Source organism: Amblyomma americanum, chromosome 5 (assembly GCF_052857255.1).
Source record: "Amblyomma americanum isolate KBUSLIRL-KWMA chromosome 5, ASM5285725v1, whole genome shotgun sequence".
Classification (NCBI taxonomy): Eukaryota; Metazoa; Arthropoda; class Arachnida; order Ixodida; family Ixodidae; genus Amblyomma; species Amblyomma americanum.
The window spans coordinates 121,937,258-121,953,880 of record NC_135501.1 but is presented as its reverse complement, the minus strand read 5'-3'; positions in this window follow the sequence as shown (position 1 = coordinate 121,953,880).

The following is a 16,623-nucleotide window of genomic DNA, read 5'->3' as shown; positions in this document are numbered from 1 at the left end:
AGGGTCCCCGTCAAAATCACAGCGTAGAAATAACGAATGATAGATTGAATAACGAATGGGGTTAAAATGGCCCCACGTTTTTACCTGAGCGTATGACGGCCGGAGAAAGAGGCTTTTTCCAGACTACCGGCCTTTAATCCCGCCAACGGCGACATATTTTTTTCCTACATCTAACACCTGTCTGGTACAGCCTGCAAGATACACATTGCTTTTTTATTTATTCAATGGCTAATAAAGACCATTAAAACCGCATAAGAAGCAAGACTAAAGGTTATTATAATTGATTACTGTATTTTTATTATGATACCTTTTGGCGTGACTATTATCTTCACAATTTGGCCTTCTATGTTTTGTTTGCTCAGGAAGTTCACACAGCACACCCAAGAGAAGACAGTGGCTGTTTTGTGTGTACTCAGATAAAGCGTCACGAGACCCATGGCTAGGTCAGGACACGGGACGATGCTCGCACAAACTATTTCGCTTGAAAATGCAAGATAAAAAACTAATAAAATCTTCTTGATGGCAGCGATGTGGCTTATGCATTGTTACACGATATCGTAAAGAGCTCGTTCCGCTGAAAACCCGTCGTCGCTCTTCGTCCGGCGTCAGTCAAGAAAAATTCCAGAATTCCCGAAATGAAAAATACAAAAATAAAGCAGTCGGCATTGGGTTTTGAACCCTGGATCTCTGCAGGCCAAGGGAACATTCAACGCTAGGCCACCAATATGTTTTTATTTATTGCGCGGCATAGGCCACGAAGAGTAGCTGGTTCACGCGTGTTAGATGTTTGGGTATCTAGTAAACGCGATGTGGTGTGTATGAATTGGTAACGTGTATTTGGGACATGTACTGACGTTACAGTAACTTAAGAGAGCAAATATAAATATGCTAACTACATACCGTAAGAAATTGCGCGTAATGAAACGGCGATAGTATGGTGCCTCATTGCGATTAAACAAATGGTGTGTATCTGGAAAGTGTAATTGGTAATGTGATCAGTAATTTTAATAGCAAGCAATGGCCGTGATCAATAATTTGACTGTAGATTCTTAAACGGTGCGAAGTGAGAATTAAATTGAATAAAAGGAGAAAAAAGGAGAAGGATGCGCTGTCACGTCTACATTTAGGGCGATGCTTGAGCGTCCTCCTAATTTCTTTTTCACATACGCTGTGTGACGTTTCGAATGAATGGAAAGCTTGCCGGTTGGCAATGGTTACCCGTTTGGACGATTTTAGGTCAGTTGTTGCGTCCTGGACCTCTTTCGCTCTGTTTAAAATCATTTAAAAAATGGGGTCCAGATGCTAAAAATGGCTAAGTTAGAATTGTTTGCTGAGGTCGTTTCTTTTAACATAATAAATGAATTAAGTTAGCACTCCAGATGGGTCTTAAAACCTCTGCATTTGCTTTAAGGCAATGAATTTTTCGTCCACTGACCAAGAAAATTCCATCTGCAAACCTTCTTGCATCAATTCGCGTTATCCAGGCTGCACTATTATCACTCGCTGGGCAGGTGTTCGCAATGATCCGTCACACAGAGTTAAGGAACAGAAAACGTGGTATTTTATCGATGTTTTTTTTAAACATCTATAAATATTTCTTTAAGAAGCCGTGAAAAATACTACAGTGTGTCTGTGAATACGGCATGGCGAATATATTGTCCGCAGTTGTAGATTAAAAAAAGTGGGAAACTGTAGAATTCATGTCTCGATCCAGAGAACTTGAATTGTCTTGAAATAGAAATACAAGATCACACAGGATGCAGTAAAATTGTAGATAAAACACTGGGCTAGCAGAATCGGTTGAAGCCCCCAATAAAAGGAAGCGGAAGGGACGGGAGCGGGGAGGGGTTAATGATTGGGCCATCGAAGGAATCGCTAATAAAAAAAAACAGCGAGGGCACTCACTGTACGGCAAAACACAACGGTCATACACAAAAGTACCCCAACTTTATTAACAGCGTGAACTGCGGAGGAACATGTGGATCCTGTGAAAGGCATGAAAAGCTGATTTTATCACAGCTTGTGGAGCTGCAGTCGTGTCTTGCGAGTTGCAGTGCTTTCAATACGGCCGCCAGTGCTCAGTAAACTTCCGTTCATATGCCCAAGAATTCTGGACAAAAGCATTTTTAGTGGGAGACAGTTTATGAAGGAACGCAATTTTTGCATACAATGGGAGAGTTCCCTATAACAATGAATATATCCGCAGATCACCCGACAGCATTCTTGTATTTTTTTGTGTTAACTTTTTTGCTAATGTAAAAAGCGTTCCCCATCGTTTTTTTGTGGCTGTCTTAACTGTTCGATGCGATCACTGGAAACACTTTAAAAGAAAGATTTTGCTACATATCATAATAATAAACCATTACGTTCAATATTTTCATAAGAGTGTCTTACAATTTCTTAATTTTTAAAACTACTGTGTGAGAGCGTTGGATATGTTGATGCTGTGACAAAAATAACAAGTTCGCGGGTTCTAGAGTATCGATACTTCCATTTTCCTGCTGCGATGCGAAGCGTGAGTGGGGCAATAGGATGGTCGTTTACGCATGCACCACTATAATTAAAACAAAAACGTCAACGCAAAGTTGGCAAAAGATAATTATTTCCAAAAGATAATTATATAGGACAATCGATACCTCCAGAGGTTTCTTAGATTGATATTTTGTCTTTATAGAGGAGTTTATACCGAAGTGACAAAAATCCCTCCCTCTTTTTCTCCAAAAAAAAGCTTAGCCTGTTATTTATTGATGGGCGCTTCTCTGCAGAGAACTATTCCGGGCTCTTGGATTATATGAAGTACTCATCGCTCAAGCGGTTAGCAGCTTTTCCTATAAACTTATATTTTGGTTTATGCAATAAAGCAAGCTAATTCGCTTTCTTGTTTTCAACACTGTATTGGCATGTTTGGAGTTGTATCCCTCCAGAACTCGTTGACAGTGTCCAGTTGTAATTATTTAGTATTTCCAAGATATTACCTTCGGTGTAGTTTTATTCAGTACGGTGGGCAACCTTTCATTTCGAAAAATGGGGCATGCGTACGCTTCTGAACCGTCCCTATGCTTGGTGATTCATTCTTAGCCCAACGGCACTGAATATAGTCCTTAGCCACCGCTTTGCACGCTTTAAAGTAACAATGTAATCAACATGATGCTGAATTTTAATGGCACAAAGGAATCTGGCCAAAGTGCGTGATGGAACAAGGTTTTTTCCTTCTTCTCAAGGTGGAGCCAAGGATCCATTTCCCAAGCACCATCATCATCATGAGCCTGACTACGCCCGCTGCAAAGCAAGGGCCTCTCCCGTGTCTCTCCAATTAACATTGTCTTTTGCCAGCTATGGTCACCGTATCCCACAAACTTCTTAATCTCATCCCCCCACCCAACTCTCTGCCGTCCCCTGCTAGGTTTGCCATCTCTTGAAATCTACTCCCTTACCCTTAAAGACCCTGTATATCATCGCTGCTGCCACGTGAGTGCTTAGAAGTGGCGCAACCAAAAGAGTGTATAAAGTTTTCTCTGTTGACAAATTTCCTCGCGTTGTTGCTTGTGGACGGATGAATTGAAATTTTGAAGAGCACGCATGCGTTCGTGCAATGGGCAATCTGGATAAAGAACTTATTAGAGCGCAAATGTATTGAAGAACTTATGTTTTATGCCAGTAAGTGCAGGATGTGCCTGTAAAAAATTATTATGAGATCATTTTGATGAAGACGGCAGATTATTGCAGGGCTGAGGAAAAAATGTTGTCATCAATTCGTTTGTGTAACCTTGTGCTGTGTGCTTTTTGTCTGTTTGCTTCAGTGCGTGCATGCAGTTTGCACGCTGTGTAAACATTACGCATGATCGGGAAAACTGCACATGCCATTTTTATTTCCTGCTGAAGATGACAACAGGTCCTTTCTTCATTCTGTAACACCGATAGCTGTTTTATTCAGAAGCTGCATGTTATGGTAGGCATAGAGGCTATATCCGAAACGAAATATCAGGCAGTCTGTAACAGACTGACGCGTGAGTCACAATGCACAGAATCAAAAGCGCTTTATTCCAAGAACACGACTGCTTAAATAGCTGCGGCGGTGGCCCGTTATCAGCACAACCGGTGATAGCAACACAGGCACAGAACTGGCGCATGCTCTCTTGTGGCACACCTACGTCGCAGTGCGTGACTGCACAATCTACCACATCCCTTCCCCCTTAGTCATCGATGCCGTAACGTCGCACTGGGTTACGTTGGCGAGTGGAACGCCGGAGCGGCTGAGACGTCTCGGGCTCCGGAGGTCCCAGTGCGCGGCTTGACATAGACGGCAGAGCGAACGAGGGACAGGTTTGCTGGTCTGTTGTCCGGGGATCAGAGCACCATGCTCTGCGAACGTGGTTGCGGTGGCGTCGCTGCACAGCTCCGTCTGCCGTACTCAGCTCGTACATGACGTGGCCTATCGGTCGCGACACGCGTGCAAACAACCACTTGGGCCCTGGCCGGAAGTTCCGCGCGTACACGGCGTCCCCAGACTGGAAACCTCGTGGTGGCGGCTGCCGAAGGCAGCTTGCGTCACTCTCATCCGGGCGAAGGCTGGATAGGGCGGTCCTGAACTTCCGGCCCAGCATGACTTCGGCTGGAGATTTCCCGGTCTCGGCGTGCGGCGTAGAGTGCTGTTTGAATAGAAATCGTGCAACCTTGCATAATACGGTGCCCTGTCTCTGTTTCCGTAACGCACACTTCAGTTCTCGGACCATCCGCTCCGCCCTTCCGTTGCTCGCCGGGTGGTACGGCGCCGCATACATATAGCGTATACCATTCAGTTTCAGGAAAGCCTGAGTTTCTCTGCTTGCAAAAGCGGTGCCATTATCCGACACAACCAAGTCGGGCAAACCATGTGTTGCAAACATTTTGCGAAACTTTTCAATTACTGCAGATGACTGGAGAGACGGCATCACTTCAATTTCGGCCCAGTTTGACAGGGCGTCTACGACCACCAAAAAAAACACGCCCTGGACGGGTCCTGCGAAATCCACGTGTATTCTACTCCACGGTCGTTCAGGCTTAGTCCAGAAATGCGTTGGTGTCCTTGGTTCACTCTGCCTGTTTTCCTGGCATGGCGTGCAGTGCCTCACAAACTCGACGATCTTTTCGTCCATCTTCGGCCACCACACGTACGACCTAGCGATTGCCTTCATGGCCGTCACTCCTGGATGGTTAGCATGCATAAGGCTTAGAACTTGCTTCTGCAGTGCCTCTGGAATAACTACGCGGCTCCCCCAGAGTACACAGTCACGATGTACGGACAACTCGTTTTGTCTTACCCAATATGCAGAATACTTCAGGGCTACCCGTTCTCGCGGCCAGCCCTCCAGGATCCATTGCTTCACCTGGTACAGCAGGGGATCACCCCTGGTGAAAGCTGCCACTTCCATTGCGCTCACTGGAGGGTACTCCACAGCTTCCAGAAGGAGTATGTCGCCTGGCGCCTCGGTCTCTTGGCGGGTTAAGGGGCCCGGTAACCTGCTTAGGCAGTCGGCGTTTCCATGGTCCTTGGTTTTCCTGTACTCGATGACGTAATCGTATGCCGACAGCATTAGCGTCCACCGTAACATGCGGGGAGAAATAACCGCCGGAATTTGCTTCTGCCTCTGGAAAATTCCTAGCAAGGGTTTGTGATCCGTGATAATGAGGAAATCTCGCCCACAAAGGTATTGGTGAAAATGTCGAACCCCAAAAACCACGGCAAGGGCCTCACGGTCAATCTGAGCATAATTGCGCTCCGCCCTAGATAGCGTTCTGGACGCATACGCCACAGGCTGCTCATTTCCTTTGCTGTCGCGATGAGCCAAAACGGCTCCTACACCCACAGATGATGCGTCGCATGACAACACTAACGGGACATCCGTCTTAAAATGCACCAGCAATGAGTTAGACGTTAGCAACTTCTTCAGGTTCTGAAACGCTTCCATATGCTCTGCACCCCAGTTCCATGCTACGTGGCTATCCAACAAACGATACAGCTTTTCCGCTACTTCGGTTCTTCCCTTCAAGAACCTATTATAGAAATTTATCATACCCAAAAAGGCTTGCAGTTCCTTTTTGTTCTTGGGTGCAGGAGCTTGGTGGATGGCCTCGACCTTGACCTTGGAGGGGTAGATGCCCTTTGCGTCAATCCGATGCCCTAGAAACTCAAGACTCTCCTTGAAAAATTCGCACTTTTCCGCTTGAACTCTGAGACCCGATTTGGCCAAGCGGCTGAGGACTTCAGCCAACATCCTTTCATGCTCCTCAATCGACTCGCTGGCAATCAGGATGTCGTCTAGGTATGTCGCTACGTGCGGCATTCAGCCAACACGGTGTCCATGGTTCTTTGAAAAACACCAGGAGCAACGGACACGCCGAACGGCAGACGACAAACCTTGTATAGCCCCTGCACGGTGTTAATCGTGAGCAACTCTGCCGTTTCTTCATCTACCAACAGTTGCTGATAGGCCTGCGTCAGATCCAGCTTGGAAAAAACACGCCCCCTTCCTAACCTCGCAAAAAGTTCTTTGCTTGTCGGAAGTGGGTACACATTGCTTTTGACGGCCTGGTTCACAGTGCTTCGATAATCCCCGCATATTCTGAGGGAGCCGTTTTTTTTCCGCACCACGACGATTGGCGTTGCCCAGTCGGAATACTGAGTGGGTTGTAGAATTCCCAGCTCCACCAAGCGGTTAAGCTCTGCCACGACTTCCTCCCTCATCGCAAACGGAATGCTACGACATTTCAGGAACCTGGCTTGGGCGCCCTCCTTGAGTTCGATGTGGATGCGGGGTAGGGCAGCCCCTGGAAACGTGTCACTGAACACCTCTGGAAACCTTTCCAAAATGCCTTCTGCTCTGGCGTGGACGCTGTAAAGGCCAGCTATGCTGATTTCCAGTGGCTGGAACCAATCCCGGCCTAGAAGAGTGTTTCCCTCTTTTTTCACTACAAGTAGTGGCAACTTAAATTCTCTGCCTTTGAACTTCACGGGCACGGACGCTTTTCCCAGCACGTCGAGACCTTCCCTCGTCCTGGTAACGAGTTGCGTGTTGCAATCTTCCAGCTTGATCTGTTTCGCCACTTGCAGCTTTTGAAATTTGTTCACACTAATAATAGACCTGGCAGCTCCAGAATCTACTTCCATAGGCACGCTTTCCTTCCCAATCTCTACAGCGATGACGTACTTTGGCGTCCCACTTTTTACTTGGCTGATACTGAACGACTCGTCGTACTCGCTCTTCACAGCATGTTCCATATCATCCAGCTGCATTTCCACTTCTGCTTGCTTTTTTCGGCATGCTTTTGATAAGTGTCCCTTTCCACCGCAGCTGAAGCACACAGAATCTTTGTATCTGCACCGCCATCCTGAATGGGCTGCCAAACAGCGAAAACAACGCCGCTGTCTTTCTGGTTTCTTCATGCTCGCCACCCTTCCTACTTCCGCCGTCAACTCCTGCTGGAACTCGGGTTCTTGTGCATTGCTCCTCATTGCTTTTTGCTGCTTGGCAGTCGTTTCCGCCGTTACTGCTAACTCGTATGCCGTCTCAAACGTCAGATCCTTTTCCGCCAACAAACGCTGTTGAACCACACTGTCCGAAATTCCAAAAACCAGACGGTCACGCAACATTTCCTCTAACGGAATTTTTGTACCGCCAAATCCGCAGTTCTCGGATAACTTGCGCAAAGCAGTGACATAGTCAGCCACGCCCTCTCCGTCTTGTTGGTCGCGCTTCGAAAAGACGTACCTCGAGTATAGTTCAGATGGCTTCGGGTTGATATGCTTCTTCACTGCGTCGACGATGACTTGATAGCCCACGTTGGGTGGCCGCGAAGGCTTGACGAGGGTTGCTATGAGGGAGTACGTCTCTGGCCCACAGCAACTGAGCAACACAGCTCGTTTGTCGTCATCCGTTGTGAGCTTGTTAGCTGCGCACGATAACTCAATGCGCTCGACATAATCTACCCACGATGAATTTTCACTGAGGTCGAACTCTCCAATACGACTGCCGAAAGCCATGTCGCCGACCAACAGGCCCTTGCACGGGTTCGACCGTGCCTCGTCGCCACTGTAACAGACTGACGCGTGAGTCACAATGCACAGAATCAAAAGCGCTTTATTCCAAGAACACGACTGCTTAAATAGCTGCGGCGGTGGCCCGTTATCAGCACAACCGGTGATAGCAACACAGGCACAGAACTGGCGCATGCTCTCTTGTGGAACACCTACGTCACAGTGCGTGACTGCACAATCTACCACACAGTCAATTCAAAAACGATAATTGAAAAAATTGGTGCAACATATTACTAGGTTTCACAATCGGCTCCTCCTGCACCAATAAATCTCTTCAGCGAGATTTTCAGGCAATGAAGGCGTCACGATAGCCCTCCTCCTCCGGAATGTCCTCGAGAGCCTTGGAGCAAGCGTCTTTGACTTTGTGAACTGTGCCAAATTATGTTTTTTCATGGTAGGTTTTAAGCATGAAAGTAAAACAAAGGCTCGGGGAGCAACGTCGGGACTCTAGTGTGGATCGGGAACCGTTGCCACCTTTTAATTGGCCAGAAAATGGGCCACGAGGCAGGCGGCGTGGTCTGGCGGACTATCATGATGAACTTTTCGATCGCCAGCAATGTCAGGCCGGACACGATTAACTCTTCGTGTGAGTCTCTTGAGCACTCACAAGTAGAATTTGGCGTTAAAAGTTGTATCATGTGGTACAACCTCATGATGGTTGAGCACCCTGATGTGATCGAACACTATGAGCTTGGTGTTGATCCATGATTTGCTCATTCTGGCTTTCCTAGAGTGGAAGGACGCCGGGGTGTTCCACTGGAAACTTTGCGTGTTTGTTTCGGGGTTGTATTCGAACACTCAAGACTAGCCATCTGTGATCACTTCGTCTACAAAGTGGGGGCCATTTTGAGGCAAGTTCCAAAGTTACTAGCACGTTTAAAATCGGACTATTTTTGGATGTCCGTTAATACATCTGGTACAATCTTCTCGTACATCTTTCGCATGTGCAAATTATTCGTCATAAACTCGCGGACGGTACTTTTTGGAATATTTAATGCCTGTACCACTAAACGGATACTCTAACGACAGTTTGAGCTGAAAATGTCTCTCACACGCGTCACATTTTCATCGCTGACGGTCACTTATGGCCGTCCAGTTTGGGCTTAATCGCTGACCTCTTCGTGACCTTATAAGAAGGACTTGTGCCACCAGTAGACTTGACGTACAGGGCAGCAATTATCACCAAAGGCCGTATTTATTATAGGAAAAGTTTCCGCTTAGGAATTGCAGAGTCTCGCCAAAAAACTTGATGTTAACCCTTCGTTCCAGAGAGCTCTGGATTACGGCTTGTATGGGCGATGACAACGATTTTTACGGAAAATCTATCCCTACTCTCGAGATATACGCAGATTACTGAGCGACCGCGCGTGCGTAAGCTAGCTCCTCCTCCTACCAATACGAAACGGTCTTAGCGCGTTGCGATGTGGGGTCTGTTAACAACAGAATCACGGCTCTTACGTTTCGAACAAATTCTGTAGAGCCCATTCAGATCGGGACTTTAATGGTACACTCTTTTTGAAATATGGGTGAATCCGGAGGTAAAGATTGACTTGAAGCAACAACTTGAAGTTGGTTACTTAAGTGAGCAAGCATTTAATGCATCGTTGGTTCGTCTGTGTGTTTAGTAGCGAGCAAATGAGGGGCAGGTGCATTATGAATTCGTTAATTAGAGCTCAGTGGCCTCTGTATAGAACTCATAATATATTGCTATGAACTTTAAGTGTTACGTAGCAGAGTTCTCTTTTCAGGAGCTAATCCTGCAGCGTTCTGAGCAACCATCGTTATGTGGAAGTTTTGGCCTTTTGTATTCAGTCTGGAAAACATTTTAGTCTCAGACTAATTGCCCACATAAATTTGAAGACATGGGTGTCCTTAAGACGTGAAACTGCTGTTATGGTACTTGAATTCCGGAAAAAAGTCTCTTTCTCCGCCCATCTTACAATCGGGAAAACATAATTCAGTGTATTAAAACGTCTATAAAGAAAGGAAGCTGCTGAAGGCAAAGTGGAGGAAAGTTTTGCTTTAGAACTGTTATTTTTGTTTGATAATTAAAACTTAACAACCATAATGTGTGTGTTCACATGAACTCCCCAAGTAGTTATCCATTTTCTTTAGTCCTCGGGGTCTCTTCTTGAGTATTGCGTTCGGCTGCTGTGCCCAAGGTCGCTTCATCAATCTCGTTAAACCTGTAATGCCAAGGTGTTCAAGAAGTTTGATAAAAGTAATCCACTTCGGTGATTTCAGCACTAACATTTCAGTGGAAAAAGTGTTAAAATTGTCAGAATTGTTAGGAAAGAGATGAGTACAGCCTAAATTAATGAAGATAATTTGATTCATATCTGACCGTTCAAGGATGACAAAACTGCTGCGAAATACGGACGCGCACAACTGAAATATCAACAGAAAGCTAGAACTGTCGCCTCAAAGTGCAGTATTACGAACGGGCAGATGTTAGGGCTAGCTTTCGGATTTACTAAGTTGTCGGCAAAGCTCTTGCATCTCTGCAGCTAACACTTTGTTATTTCTTCGAATGTTTGTAGAAACAGAGTAATACAGTTCAGCACACAGAAATGAAATTATAGCAGTTTTTATGCTTTGTGCAGGTATGAAATATGATAGGTGGAGCAATACACAGGTAATAAACTCCAGGTTGTTGAAGTTATTCTAGAATGATATACTTCGTGTCTTAATTACCCACGTGCTGCTTTCGGACTTCCAGCTACAAATACAATACCAAATCCAATTTCTGCGTCAGCTGCTCCACTCTCGACACATATGCCTTTTTGTATGCTGCCGATCCACTGGCAATAAAACCAAAAGCATGTGACCCTCGAATGGCAATTCGCTCAAAAAAAAGGAAGTTGCATTGCGACCTACATGTTTATGAGCACAACCCTAAAAAGTGCTCCGGTACAAGAGGAACTGTTCAGGACGTGACGTCAAAAATATTGTTTTTGTGAAAAGAACGTATCTATGTTCTAGAAAGCTTGAGCTGTTGTTCGACTGTATAAAGCTTGACATGTTTTCCACTGTAGAATTGCAGATTGGGCTAGTTGAGGATGCATAGTGGTGATTCACAGCGCAAAAACGCACACAGACCAAGTAGGAGACGAGACACACAAACCAGCGCTGAACTTACAACTGATTTTTTTAGGAAGAAGCACGTCATATATACATTCACGAAAAAAAACCTACTCCTACTTGGTCTCCTACTCCTACTTGGTCCGTCTCCTACTTGGTCTGTATGTTTTTTCGCTGTTGAACCACCACTATGTTTTTGACGGCCAGCACTCAAATTGCTGCTCCACAGATTTCAGCAGCTGCACATAGCGAGTCTAGATCATTCAAATGTTGAGCTTCAACGCATGTGTAAAACTCAGCTGGGACCCATGGGGCGAGACGCCATGGCAAAAGCGCCATGCCGCAGTTGCTTGTTTATGTAAGGTTGTTGTAGCTTACACCGGAGTGCTTTTCATACACCTGCAAAGCCGCTGAAAATGTAGATATGAGGAGATCAATCTGCACAATGCGAATAATATTTGGAATATTTTGCATATGCGCCTATATGCGCACGCACGCACGCACGCACGCACGCACACACACACACACACACACACACACACACACACACACACACACACACACACACACACACACACACACACACACACACACACACACACACACACACACACACACACACACACACACACACACACACACACACACACACACACACACACACACACACACACACACTCGCGTGCGCGCGCGCACACACACACACACACACACGCACACACACACACGCACTCGCGTGCGCGCGCGCACACACACACACACACGCACACACGCACACACACACACGCACGCACACGCACGCACACACACACACACACACACACACACACGCGCGCGCGCGCGCGCACACACACACACACACAGACACACACACACACACACGCAAGCAGGGGGTGAATACCGGATGGGTCCGGTACAACATCTACGGAATAGAGTTGACACACGGTGGAAAAAGTAAGGGTCGTTATTCTGACGTTTCGACAAGGGTCTGGTCTTCGTCAGAGTTCGTCAGAGAGAGACGAAGGCCAGAACGAAGGCCAGACCTTGGTCGAAACGTTAGAATAAAAATAGCTACTTTTTCAATGATTCCTCAAAACAAATGTTGGTGTGTATGTGTAGCGCCATCTTTTCCAGCTGACCTGAGATATTTATGTTAATCCTTGTGGCAGCCGCTAGATAGCACTACATGTAGAAAAATACGCTGTCACTAGTCGTCTGCGCATTCTACCGTGAGTGAATGTGGAGAGATGGACGTCCACCTCGAACAGCGTGTAAACAAAATGTTGTGTGAAGCGTGGAAAGACGGCTACACAGACCTATAAGCTCCTTCGTTACGCTTGCGGCAACAAGACATTATCGCTGGCGCGAGTTTTTTTTTGCTGATCGTTGCCATCGAAAGAGACGATGGCAGAGACCTGCAAAAATTCCTCCCCTTCTAGACAAAACACCACCACTGATTGAGTCGTCTTAGGTCATACCCGTTTTGCATGTCAGTTTTGGCTAGTTATTTCCATCTGGCGTTCAACTCATTTTTTGGTCCCGCGAAGATATTCTTTCCCAGATACCTTCTGCTCAAGGATGCTACAACCGTGACATATTTGTGCGTGTTGGGAAGAAGACGACGAAGTGCATCCTTGTGGAACGCTTTTAGTCTCCAGCTTTTTTCTGTGTTTTTGCGTGTATACTGCGGGGACGCTGTCCCCCATCATACGGCGATGGATCTGAACCCTCCGGGGCATCCGAATGGCCTGGCGGCCTCCACCTGGAGCTCGTCGAGGAAGCGGTGCAGCCGTCCGAGCGACCCCGACAGCGATGACACCATCGAGTACCTCAGCGAGGCCAGCAGTGAGGACGGCTTTGAGGCTTACTTCAGCCGGAGGACCAAGAGAAGATTTCTCTGAGCCGGATCGTCATTCGATGAGTCCACTGTAAAAACAAGTGGCAACACACCGGCACACACCATCCTCATCCATCCTGTGCAACCAGCCGTCAACATGAGGCAGCTTAACAGGCAAGTCGTCTCTGTAGAACTAGAGGCCCTCGTGCCTATCGAAATCAAAGACGTTCGAGTGAATGCACAGAAAAACATTGTAGCCGTTGATGTCCACCATGCGGCAGCGTTGTAACCACTGCGGGCCATAACCCAGCTCGGCTGATTATCAGTACGTACTTTTATCCCCCTCGGCGGGAACGAGTCTTCTTCCGGCGTAATTTATGATGTCGACGATGCTATCACGCGAGATGATTTGCCCATACTCGTGAAGCCGGCAAATGATGACACCGTAATTCTGCAGGTGTCACGTCTGGGCAATTCCCGTTGTGTGAAGATTTTGTTCCAAGGCGACTGCCTTCCATCACACGTGAAGGTGGGCCATTTCCGTCATGCCGTGCGGCCATTAATTCCGAAACCCCTGCAGTGCCACAAATGTTTGAAACTGGGTCATGTGAGCGGGGTCTGCGACAACACGAGAGTGTGCCCTCGTTGTGCCGGAGCTCACAGTGCTGAGTCATGTAATGCACAAGTGCTTAAGTGTGCCAACTGCAACGGGCCTCATGACGCCTCATTTAAGAATTGTCCGCGCTTAAAAACGAGCGTGCCGTTCTAAAGCAAATGGTTCGGGACAATTCTACGCACCGTGAAGCTGCCGCGACAGTTCGGAAAAGGCGTTCTCGCCGCAAGAAGAACTCAAGAAAGTGTATTGCAAAAAGCAACCACATCGACGCGCTCACGGCACCTCCTTCTCAACCTCTTCCGTTGCCGCCACGTACAAGTGTGTCCCGTCCGCGAAATATCGCCAAGGATAATCAGACCTCTTCGTGTGCGGATGCATGGCCAGCGCTTCCACCGTTACGTCCTGCTGAGCCTCCTCAGCGCAAGATCCCATCGCCAAGCTAACCTCTCGTTAGAGAAGGGCTCCCAGATCAAGATCACCAAGCCCTCGTGATCCTCAGGACGATGGTCAACGCCATTCGCCCTCTGATACAGGCCCTGCAGTCGTCAACCGCCCGAAGCGTCTTACTGGTGCTGGTGCTGGACTCTCTGGTTCCAGCACCACAAGATCTTTCATACATAATGGCTGGCCAGCTTCTCACGTTTCGTGAGGAAGTCAGGGGCGCTGCGGTCTTCCAGTGGACCGTAAGAGGAATAAAGCCACGAATCGCAAGTTTTCGGCAATGTGTTTTCAACAACCACTTCCCGATATTAGTCATCGGTGAACCTAACTTATTCCAACCCATCAGGCTTTCCGGGTACGAGCCCTTTTTTGCTCCGACATGCGGGGAGCGCAGCAAAGTTCTGGTCCACATCCGCACTGACATAACGTACGTTTGCTGCTCAGTTCAACTCCACAATGACAATCAGTACGTGTGCTTCATAGTGAAAAAAGGATCCATAGAGTTCACATTGATTGCAGCGTATGTCTCCCCTTCTCTCAATTGGACTGCGAGAGGTTGAAGACAAATATGGAGGCAACGTGGGCTTTTTGGATTATTAGCGGAGATTTCAACGCCCACCACCAAATGTGGGGATGTCCTATAGTCAACGCCAGAGTGCGGAATCTGGCCTTATTTGCTCCAGAAAACCAACTTTCCGTAATGACTGAAGGTAGCCCGGCATACCTGCGAGGCAGCTCATGCAGCAGTTGCCTAGACCTGACGCTAGTTTCGCGGTCTCTGCGGCGGCGTGTCCAGTGGTTTTGTGATGTGGAGACCCACGGGAGTGACCACATACCCACGTACCTCAAGATTCCAGGTCCTTGGGCGTCCTGTCCAGCTAAACACGCGCACTTCGATTGGACGGCATTTAAAACTCGAATGGAAGAGGCGTGTAAAGAAGCCCTCACTTCCAGTTTGGAGGACATTATTAGCAACAGCAATGAAGGCTGCTAGATGCTTCCTCACGTGAACTAGAATGCGCACCGATTTTCATGTCGAATTATACCACCTGCGCGCTATTCGTCGGCGTGCAGAAAGACGTTACAGTGGGACCAAATGCGTAAGGGACCTCAGAGAGGTGCGTCTTGTGCAGAGGAAAATCCAACGACGATTGAACACGCTGGCGGAAATGCGCTGGGAGTCCTTCTCCCAATCTCTGGATCCTCGAAAGCCTATTTCCCTCATACGGCGGACAGTGCGGGGGCTTTGAACGCTTCCACAGCAAAGACAGTCTTTCTATGCGTTACCTCTACATCAAAACAGTCATCAGATTGAAGTTGCAAATGACTTCTGCAGGGTGATCGCGGGTGCAGTGACTACCACGGGTTCCCAGCGTGTTCCTCCTGCATCACAGGATTCATGGATGGATGTTGTCTTTACTCGTGATGAACTTGATGCTGCCCTAGCACAATGTAAGCGTTCGTCTGCACCAGGTCCAGATGGCATTACATATGCTGCGCTGTGCCACCTTGGCCACGACGCACGTAGAGAGCTACTCAGCCTTTACAACCACTCCTGGCAAGAGGGAGTTGTCCCTCCCCAGTGGAAATCCAGTTGCATGATACCATTACTAAAACCAGGGAAATCCCCGCTCAACCTGTCATCATACAGGCCAATAGCTGTGGCCAGTTCCGTGGGAAAAGTCATGTAAACAATGCTTCTGGCGCGTCTTCAGTGATAACTTGAGCACAATAACGTGTATCCTAATGCCATGGCGGGTTGCCGACATGGTCGCTCCGCTATAGACAACGTCATTGATCTCGTGTCCACAGTACAGCAACAGAAACGCCAGAAGCCCATGTGCGCGGCACTTTTCTTAGCATCAAATGTGCATACGATAACGTGACACATGAGGCCATCCTTGATGCGCTAGAGGCTGTTGGAATCGGTGCACGAATGTATAGGTGGATCCAAAGCTATCTGACCAAAAGAACATTTTTTATTATGTGTGAAGATGGCTCCACACCCGTACATTACACCTACCGGGGCGTGCCCCAGGGCGTAGTGCTCAGTCCTACATTGTTTAATCTAACACTTATAAGACTCCAGGAGTACCTACCTAATATCGTCCATATCTCTATGTATGCCGATGACATCTGCATCTGGGCCTCCTCTGTGACGCGTCTCCAGGTGCGAGCAAGGCTTCAGAGGGCAGAAACCATAACTTCTTCCTATCTCTGAGAGCAAGGTCTTAGCGTGTCAGCCGAGAAGTGCGCTATAGTGGCATTCACGCGCAAAAGTATGACTCGTTATCCGCTAACTATTGACGGCCATGTCATTGCCAATCGTGCATCTCAACGTTTTTTAGGAATTGTTATAGATCGTAATTTATCATGGAGCTCGATTGTAAAGAAAAAACTAATCTCTATCACACACCTGCTCAGATTTCTTGACGGCAAATCATGGGGATTGTCGATTCTGTCAATGCTGCAACTCTACAGAGCACTCTTTTTAGGATTTTTGCGGTATAGTGCATCAGTGCTTTCAAGCACATACAAGAAAAATTTAATTTGCGTGCCCTGCAAGCTATACAA